Genomic DNA, 10,402 nt, shown 5'->3' with positions numbered 1-10,402 from the left:
TATTGAAGCCAGCTATTTCCCATGCCAGGTTCCACTGGGCTCTGCCACAGCACCCCAGCCACCTCCCTAACTTTTGGGAAATGGATGGAAATACTTCAGCTGATATAGGCAAGGGGCATCTTTGGAAATGTGATGGCAATTACCACAGCAGTGGAATTACCTCACAGTCCAGTTCTCAGGGCAAGATGTATTTAACGGTGCTGCAACTGCCAACTGGATTAAGCCAAGCACAGTAAAGTGGATATGGCTTTCTGCTTCCAAGCTGAGCTATCAGAAGAATTATTTTGTGGGACTTCTTCTAACCTGAAGGTCCCCAGAGTAGCTTGTACAGCTACCATCATGGGAAGAAAAAGTGTTTTGCAGAAGACCAGTGGTAGCAAAAACAGTCCTCAGCTCTGAGGTGGAACACTTCAACGTGCAGGGAAAGACATCTCCAGCCCCACACTTTTCTCCCAAGGAGGTAGCATCCTAGAGCTCTCCCCTGAGCTGTGGACAGGAGAGTTTCCAGTCTCTCCAGGAAAAAGACAATAGCCAGTGTTGTTTAGTTCCCATTTTGTTGGCATTTCCTAGAGGTTTTAGAAATACCAGGTTGCCATTACCTTCATGAAAATATAAACTTTCTCCATGTATGAACTATATGACACAGGCTCATCAATATTAGCTTTCTTTCATTATGGGTAGGTTTTGCATGTATTTTGCTTTAATTATATCAGAATAAAATTAATTAGTGGTAATGATTAATCATGGCACAAAGCTTTTTTTTTTCTTTGAAGCATTCTTCTGACATGGAAAGAGAAAATGACAAGTGCATTTTTATGTTAATTACGGCCATGTGAATTAGACCAGATAGATGGTACAACATCAGTGCTAAAATGCACCAAAGTGAAGCCTGACTTTTTTCTGAAACTTAGAACAGGAACAATGTCCCTGGTACCAGAGGCATTGGGATATATTTCTTCAAGTTTCAGATTAGAAATTACTGTTCTCCGCTGCACTAGTAACAAATTTTGCCTAGTTTAAATGCTTCACAGATTAAACTAACCAGTGTAACCGTACCATGAAGCAATCCTGTATTTGTGTGAATATAACAAATTGGTATTTAGTCAGATATTTGTCAGACTAAAATGCAAGCCTGTATCCTAATTCAAATACCTCCATCCACACTCTTTTCTGTTTCAACTCTGCAAAATGAAATTTTGTGGCCACTATTGAAAACTGCCCATCAAAATACCACAGAATAGCTCTTCAATTAGGACAGCTGTTGGTTTTAGAATAATATATGTATGAACATTATGGATGTTTCACAAAATTCTGTTCAAAATGGGAAAAAAAAGTAGACAGAAAATGATGCTGCAGAATAAAAACCTGGCCGCCTTCTGTGAGGAACTTGTAGATTTGTGCATGGATGTTACCCTGTTGGACAGCAGGCAAGCTGGTTTGGGGATCTTGCAGGCTCGTTTCCTTTAGGAAGGAAATCAAGTGTGCGAGTCAGGTGTGCACTCTGGTACCACTGCCTTTTAATTCTAAAAGTTTTTCTCCGTGAACCCAACAGAAGCAGATATCAGTAAGCACTTTCCTTGCCTAGACACCCCCCAGCCTGTCTTTCCAATTAATTCTATGTTCAGACATTGGGGCCATAGTTGGATTTTATAGCTAAGCCAATCACAGCTCAAACTAATGTCAAAAGATTTGGTTCTGTCCATCCTTCTATTGCTATTAATTGCATCCTCCTATTCCCACCACTGCACTGTGTCTGGTGCTTTCCTGACCTCATGGTGTGCTACATCAGGGCGAGATCACCAGAAGAAATATTGATACTTTTCATAGAGCTTTGCAGACAAGCAAGTGTTCATAGCTAAGGAACAAATGAGCACATAAATGAAAATAAAGAAGAAGAAAGGGAATAGACTATCTTTTCAGAGGCAGCTGGTCATCTGATTGCCCAGCTTAGCATTAGGCTGTGCACTGCACCCTGACTGTCTGCTCCATCTCAATGTAATGACCATGACTGTTACCCTTATAGGCTGGTGAGGTTTTTTTTCTGTACAAACAACAGCTTACCCATCATATTCTTGTTTTTGCATGCACAGACCCAGTATTCTAGTACTGCTCAAGCTTTTTCATGCACTCCTTGCCTTGGGCCATAACCCACGTCTGCTTCCTACCAGAGCATTTATTAAATTCTTTGGTACTGAGCCTGAAAGGAGCAGACCCACTGTCTTTATCCAGGTCTGTGGTTATCAACAGATTCAAGATTTGCCCAGCAAAAATTGAGACTTCTAGGCAGACACACAAGATACAAAGCCAGCTAGAAGCTTCTTCAGAGAATGAATCAATCTTCACCCTCACTCTAGGTAGAAGGCGCAAGGAACAGAATCATCTGACATTCGCTTTGGAATAATATAGGTTCATTTCTATGTTTCTTGACTAACAGTAACTCACATTTACAGGAATACATTAGAAAGTCTATTTTTCTTTTTTTCCCTAAAGTAATGGCACTCACATGCACAGCTCCTGGTCCTGATTCATCCCTGCATTACTTCAGCTTTACTTCAGGGACTCCATTTATAGTGCAGCAACTACATGAACCATGAGTCCTGTCTGTGATGCTCTCAAAAGCAAAAGGGTAGGATGGTCTTTGAAGTGGCTCATGACATAGGACTCAATTTCCCCAGTTCCCTGTTTGATTCTCCTCTGTGGAACCAAGTAGGGTGTGAGGGCTCTGCACCACCCAAAAAACCTGCTTCTTCTTCCCTTACACTGAGCAGCCAGAACAAAAGAGCATTTAGTTCCTCAGTTAATTCAGAAATCTCTAGTAATGTGAGAAATTGTCCTGCCCAAGAATTTCTAGTTTCTTCAATCATTAGTGGATATTATCAATTATTATGCAGCCAGCAGTGTGCAGTATATTTTCACAGCCAAAAGAATGCCCCAGTATCTGATTTTGCCAATGGTTAAGCATTTGAATAACTTTATTGACCAGGATTAGCTCACTAAACTCTGCAGTAAGACTCAGCAATCCAAGGATGTAGAATGGTAATCATGGAATATAGCAACATGCACACCATTTAAGACAAGTTCCATGCTGTACCTGGCTGTGCAGGACTCAGAGAAAAAGGAAATTTTCTTTTTGACCTCAGATAATTATGTTTATTATTAACATCACAATAATATCCCATAGCTGTAACCAGCTCACATTAGCCAAGGTACTACATAAAGATACCAGATGATTAAATCCCTGCCAAAGGAAGCTTACATACACTTTGAAACATACACCAAAAAAAAAAAAAAAAGAAAAACCTTTAATATGATTAAATCCCTGCCAAAGGAAGCTTACATACACTTTGAAACATACACCAAAAAAAAAAAAAAAGAGAAACCTGTTAATTTTATTTCACCATCATTGGCAGTCTTTTAAAACCTTAATACTGTAATAACAAACACTGCTCGAGTGTGATCTCTGCTACTCTTGTGTAAAGCCATAGGAATGTCATTCATTTAGACCTCAACAGAGAGGTTGAAATATTACTGCTGGCATAAAGTGAAAACACTATTAGAAGAATATTATTGAGGTTGCAATGTCAAGCACTTTGAATCTTACAGAAGAATGTATAGACCTAGCTGCCACCTGAGACACTTCAACATGTACAAAATTTAACCGACAATGAACCCCAGAAACAATTACATTTTCTCATCTCTTGCCTTTCCAGCAACATCACCAAAGTGCTCTGCTTTCTGTTGATTGAAGTGTGTTTTCTTCTCTGCGTAACACCAAAATTGTTCTTAGTTGACTGGCTCCATTAATATTTTTTTCAGGGAAAACAGGGATGTAAAAAGTATTTATAGTGCAGGGATGCTTGAGGCAGCTGTGATTGGTATGCTCAGGTACAGAGGCACAGTGTAGCTCTCCAATCAAACTTACCAGTTTTGGGGCAGACTTACTGCACAGTCTTCTACCTCACTGACACAGCACCACAAATCCCTTCCCTCCTCAGAGTGTGCCATGCTGTCCCTGCTTGGTAGGCCTGGCAGCTCAGCACCAAGGGCAGGCTCAGCTAAATTTTATCACTGCTAACTTATAAAGAAAGTTGCTCATAAAGATTCAGTTGCTTGGCATGTTCAGATCACCATCTTCCAACAGCTCAAATCTTGGGCAAGAGGAGCTATTCGGGGGAGCAGCACCAGGCACATTCTCGGCACACCCTGCCAGATTTCAAGTTCCTTTCTCCAGGCGTAGAAAGCTGAGGATGTTCAAGGAAACAGTAACAGATTTTGTTACACAGACAAACAACAAGGGATTTTCTTCAGGAAAAAAAGGGCCAAGTCTTTTAGGATGACATATTCAGAGGGATATTAATTTCTTTTCATCTTTTTAGACCAGCCTGAGGCATTTATATTCAAGTCCAAACAAAGTCTAGCAAAGCTGTAAACATCTGAAAAGTTTCTTTTAAGAAGAATTGGTCCACATTAATAATAGGCATGGTCTACTCTCTGCTCTGACAGCAACTTGCAAATATAAAAAATATTTTCTTCACATACAGTAGCCTGCAAAATTTCACTGAACCAAAAAAAACCTAAGTGAAGGATTGTAAAGGTATATGAAAACCTAGTTTCTTTTTCCTGATTCGTATTCAAGAAATCAGACACATTTTGTCTTTATTTATAACAAAAATATCCTGTACAGAACCCAAGTGTTACCCAATTCCTAAATGCTTAAATAGAATATCAACTCAATGCTGGGCTGAATTTCAGCCTAGATGAGAGGTGCTGTGCTATGTTTCTTCACAAAGAGCCAGGCTGGCCTAGAAACCTCTCAAACAAATTAATTGGTAGAAATACTGACACAGAAAATGCAATTTAGACCACTGATAACACAGGAAATTTTAATCCATCAAGCAATAGTGGAAGTCTCAGTGACCATGACTTTTTTTTTAATGTTAGTAGCTCCCCAGGACATTAAAATTCTCTTTTTTTATAAATAAGGAAAAAATTCTCTCACCACACTGAGACATGTCACTTTCTAGCTCTTTATCTAGTTCAGAATACTGTAACATTACGCAGAAAAAAAGGAACTAAAAACCCCACTTATGCTCTTAGTGTCTCCAAACAGAGGCAGATAATGTCTTCAAGGGGTTCAAGACTGTTATGGCCACCAGTCTGTGGCAGAGCCTAGCTGGTAGTCTCTACTATTACACTGATTTATATCATTTGGGTGTCCAATGTACCTACTGAACAACAAACATGTTTTCCCAAATACTGAATACTAGTGCTTCCAGCCTGGTTTTGGTAGGTCGCCATTTCCCAGTAAAGGCAAAAATTGCTACCTTCAAACTATAAAGAACTTTTCCCTTGTGTAAACTGAGTGTCAGCCGGCAATGTTTTTCAGATGGCTTCACTTGCAGATGGAAATACATTTCCTACGGAGTTGAGGTCAGCAAGAAAAAAAAAGATGAAGAAACAGACTTCCGTAATGCCCCAAAATGAGTTTTTAACAGAAAAACAGAGAAGTTCATTAAAGTAAAAGTCTGGAAGTTAAGCAAGGACATTGCCCATTTGGGGAGGTGGAAGATCTTGGTAGCAGGACTTTGCAAAACACTTGTGTCACTGGCAAAATGAGCAAAGTGCTTCACAATGGTCTCCACATTATGGTAAACAGACCTCCCATGTAGCATCACTTTGTGTGCTGGTATCTGCAGTGCTGGAACAGCTTAGGGGTGGGAGAGTGCCAGCATTCTTGCACGCTTCCTGCGTCCTGGGGATCACAGCTGTGAAGGAGAGTGGGGCACACTTTCTGTTGCATCTCTCAAATATAGTCCTGAATGCAACTTCTGTCATTAAGAAATATTTCCTAAGCAGACTCCATACCCCCCCTTTCCATCTGATAATCATCTCCTTGTGTTTGTGGTAAGTCAACATCCTTCGTCTTTGCCTTATGAGGAAAAGCTATGGCTGTGAGCACTTCAGAATTCCCTCAGTGCTTGCAGATCCCTACGATAACAAACAACAGAAAGCATCTAACATGGCTTTTTCCTTTCCTTACAGAGACAAGCACTTCGCTCAAAAGAGGGCAGCTCCCATACCAGCCTACTGTCTGTACTATCTACTAAGTTACAGCACATGCTTATCTCTCAAATTTGGCAGTGAAGAAAGATGCATGATGCTGCACTCTCCATTTCTGCCTGATGCAGGAGGACAAAAGGGCAGAGTTTCTATAACCCAAAGTCATCACACACCATGAGAGAACACCAGTGGGTAGCCCTTACTTCCTTTTGGCTACAAGCTGTTTGGAGCAAACTCAGAGACCTTTCTTGAATGCAGCATCTCACTGAAGTCCCAGAGTCTCTCAAAAGTGCTGCTGTGCAGTGGAGGGGGGCTGGACCCATACCTGTGTTTGTGGGGTAACTGAGGAATGCTGAGCATGCACACCCAAGGTCTAGGGGGGCACCAGACTGAGCTTAGCAATTTGGTCCACCATCTTCACTCAGGCAAAGCTTTCAGTGATTTATAGCAGTGTGGAGAGAGGGCTTAGGCTGTAGATTTGTTTAAACACTCACATAAAATTGTTTTTCCTGGAGCTCTGAATAAAGTGTCATCATGCTTCTCACCAGGGAAAAATTTTTGGATAAGCTTTTCAGAGAAGCTGAAGAAATGTTATCCAGACACAATTGTTAAACCCAGCTTCAGTTTTGATAGCAGAGCTGCCTTTGTTGGACACATTTTCTGTCTCACCCCACTTTCCTCACCACTCCTCTCTCTTCAAATGGACACTGGATAGGCCCAAAGGAAACGCTGCTTCCTCATGCCTGCCTTTTCTGTTAGCAGCAGCTACAAAGAGAACCCGGGGAAGCCATGTGGAGCCCAATCTACACAGAGACAGGGTGCAGAGGTGAGAAGTAATGTCATCTGCTAGGAAGTGGCAAGAGGACAGCAGTAGCATTTTCTTACTTTCTCCTCTAAAATACACCTTTCCTATAGCTCACTATAACTGACTGAGTCCATGAGTCTCATTCTGGTTTTCACTGTGAAAACAAAGAGGAGCAGGCAGGCTTAAGGCTGGCAGAAAGATGAGTTGATTTAGGAAATATGAGGAAAACAGCAAGAGAATAACAGAAAAGAGAAAGGGTAAGAAAACAAAGGAGAAGTCAGAACTACGGAGCTTAGTAAAAGACCTGTGGAAAATTAGAAGGCATAGGAGGAAGAGCAGCATTAAAAAAGCACAAGAAAGAATATGGGGAAAGATAAAATTATGGCTACTACAACAAAAACCAGAGAGAGTTAGGACATTTTGAAGGGAGACATAGAGTGGTTTGAAAGGGTGTGAATGGGAAAGAGGAAATGCAAGAAGGGGAACCGACACAATGAGTTTCATGTTGCTATTGCACAGAAAATGAAAAGCAAAGTGTGCACGCGAACACAAAAGGAAGCCTTGGCCTTACCAGGGCAAACAGGACAGGATGCCACAGGACACAATTTCATCCTTTGTATTAACGGTAGATGGGTCATGTGAGAGTGCTCCTAATAGTACAGTTTTCCTTCCTAGTATCTCCACAGCTTCTGGAGGATTTCCTTACCTCACATTACTACATTATAATATGAAGAAGCAGGTTGTGATTTTGTTAGCTGCAAAGGGCGAACATTTCTCCCCTTTCCTCCTATACACACCAGGCCTGACCCTACAGGCACAAAGGATTTATTCTTCCCTTTACAAATTACTTTGCCAGCTGAGGAACTGCAATAGCTGCCAAACCCCTCAGAAGCCTGAGACCTCTGCCCCATCCCAGCAAGAACTGAAATGAGGCAGGGGAGAGAGGAAGTGAATTATTTTGAAATGAGTGCTGGGGAGTGGGTAGATGGAGTGACCAGGACACACAATGCAGAAGCAAGCACCACCCAGCCTGGGAAAAGCTGGCAAGTGCTGATGTAGAGTGATCCATTCCCTGCACCATGCTTGGACAGAGTTATTTGGAAACCTCTGTGGAGAGGGTGAAGATTGCTGGTAAAACCCTCATCACTTTTCCTCCAAACCACTTGTAATTCGGAGCCAGACTATGACTGTGAACACTCCCAGCAAAACCAGACATTGAACTAGGTTTTGGGTTGGCTCCACTTGTAGTTCGGGGTTGCCTGTGACCAAAGTTGTTCTCACCCAGTCTGGTGCAAGTTCAGCCAAGGGTCTGAAACAGCCCTGGTTCAGGTCTTGCTCAAGGAAAAATCTGGAACAAGTTTTCAGCCTGACTGCGGTATGTGTGTGTGTGTGTGTGTCTGTGAGCAAAGCTGCTCTTCTGTGCTTGCTTGTCACAAAAAATGATGAATTGCAGAAGTACCCATTTGGTGTTAGTCATTCGGTGCAGCAGGAAGGAAGCAGGAAGCCCTTGTGAGCATTAACTTTTCAAAGCAGTTTGCAAAAAAAAAAGCCAAGGCTCTTCTCCCCTTGGCTACATAGCCACACACTGTTCTTTACCTCCTCACCTTAAGGGGCACCTAGCCACAACCAACATTCGAAACTCCTTCAGCCGGAAATATTTGCCTGATGCAAACAGCTGAGGCATTTGGTGTCAGCCCTTTCTCTGAGCAAGACGTTTTAAAAGGGGGGAGGGAAGAGGAGCCCTACACTTGCCAAACGGGAGAGGCCTGATTGCACTCAACAGGTTCAGTTCACGCTGTGACCCTGCCTGGCTTCCTGCTATTCAGATGTGTTACTTCCCCTTTGTGGTAATGGCCTGTGGCAGCCAGCCAGAAAACACTATTAATTTCAGAAGTGGCCTGACAACAAACCCATAGCGAAACGAGAGGAAGTGGCGGGGAGGCCATCTGTTAGCTTCAGCAGAACAGTAGGGACACAGCTATGTAGGTTCTACAAGGAAAGCAGATTAATAATCCACAAAGAGGAAACTGGCTAAAATTATCCACAGACCATATTAAAAAAAAAAAAAAAAACAACAAAAAAAAACCAAACAAGGGAGTCACTTGAGCTGCAGCTGGACAGGAAATTGCTAGAGCTGCTTGCAAATCTCCACTTTGAACAGAACAGCATAGGGAATGCCAAGAGCGGAAACCGTTCAAAACTGGATTAGCACAAGCCAAGTTTAACTGCAACCCACTTCTACTTTCACAGTTTATGCACTCAATCTAGGCCACTACTGCATGAGACACTGACTCACTTTTTTCCCATGTTTTGTTTGCATTTCATTTCACACACTTGCAGTTTCTAAAATTACTTCAAATGTGCTTTGGCTGCCAGGAGTTCTGCAGAACCTCAGCCGACAGCCCCAGCTGCAGCATCAGCCCCTCACTGTGGTACTGCACACAGATTTTGTCACCACCCTACATTGGGCCAGTTATCATCAGGAAGGATGTTAATGAATGTAAGTTGCAGCAGGAAGTTTAGCAATTACTATAAGCCCCCTTTTTCCTTCTGCAGAGACTGAACTGCTTGAAGGATCCAAAGAGGAAATGAGGTGACTAAGGGTATATAGAGACTTTTCCTCCTTGCCTTCATTAAGTTGCAAGGTGGCAACAGAAAAACCATTTACAGGCTGCAGACTGCTGATGAATCTCTGTGAAATGAGTTCCTACCAGACAGCTAAGGAGAACATGAACCCATCTCCTGGCATCTGCAATAGTGGCCAAAATTCATAAACAAATCCAGAAAACAGCAGGTCCTTACTCTTAATTATAGAAGAAAAAATAGTAATGAGGAAAAAACATTATGGCCCAGAGTCAGGTGCATCTCTGGTATAGCAAAGGAATGCTGGAATATTTTGTAATTAACCTAAAGGCTTCAAAAGCATTCCCTTCACCAAAGCAAGATGAGAATCCAGCACATTCACCGTTTATTCATTGAGGCACCAGTGGACCAAAGGGCAAATCAAGGTTTTATTGTCTTAGGGGATGTACAAAAGCTATTGAAAGCAATCATTGCCTTTAAACATAACCATATGGCTTTGTGCAATTAACCACAACCACACAGAGGGGAAAGAGGGAATAAACCAGCCAGGTTCTCCATAGCCAAAAATAGTTATTTATTTATTAATAATTTAAGGATTTACATTCTTATAATAAATTCCATCTTAAAACTTTTACACTGTGGATTAGACTCTCCCTTATTGGCAACCATGTGCAGGTTCACTGTGCGTACACACAGGTACAAATGCTCACACATACTTCCAGTTTTATACAAAAAAAAAAAAGACGCAAAATATTGCATTTGAGGTGAAGCTCCCTGAAGAATTTGTACAGAGGTAATGCACTGTTTAGCACATCTGAAAGTTTTAAAAAGTGATCAAAAAATCTTTCGCATTCAAAGACAAACCTCCTCCCAGATGATCTATTTACAAAAGGTAAGGCAAAAAATTAATTTAATTTAAAAATATATATATATATGTATGTGTATATATATATA

The sequence above is a fragment of the Corvus brachyrhynchos genome, unplaced genomic scaffold (assembly GCF_000691975.1).
Source record: "Corvus brachyrhynchos isolate BGI_N302 unplaced genomic scaffold, ASM69197v1 scaffold9, whole genome shotgun sequence".
NCBI classification, from domain to species: domain Eukaryota; kingdom Metazoa; phylum Chordata; class Aves; order Passeriformes; family Corvidae; genus Corvus; species Corvus brachyrhynchos.
This window is presented reverse-complemented; position numbering follows the sequence as displayed.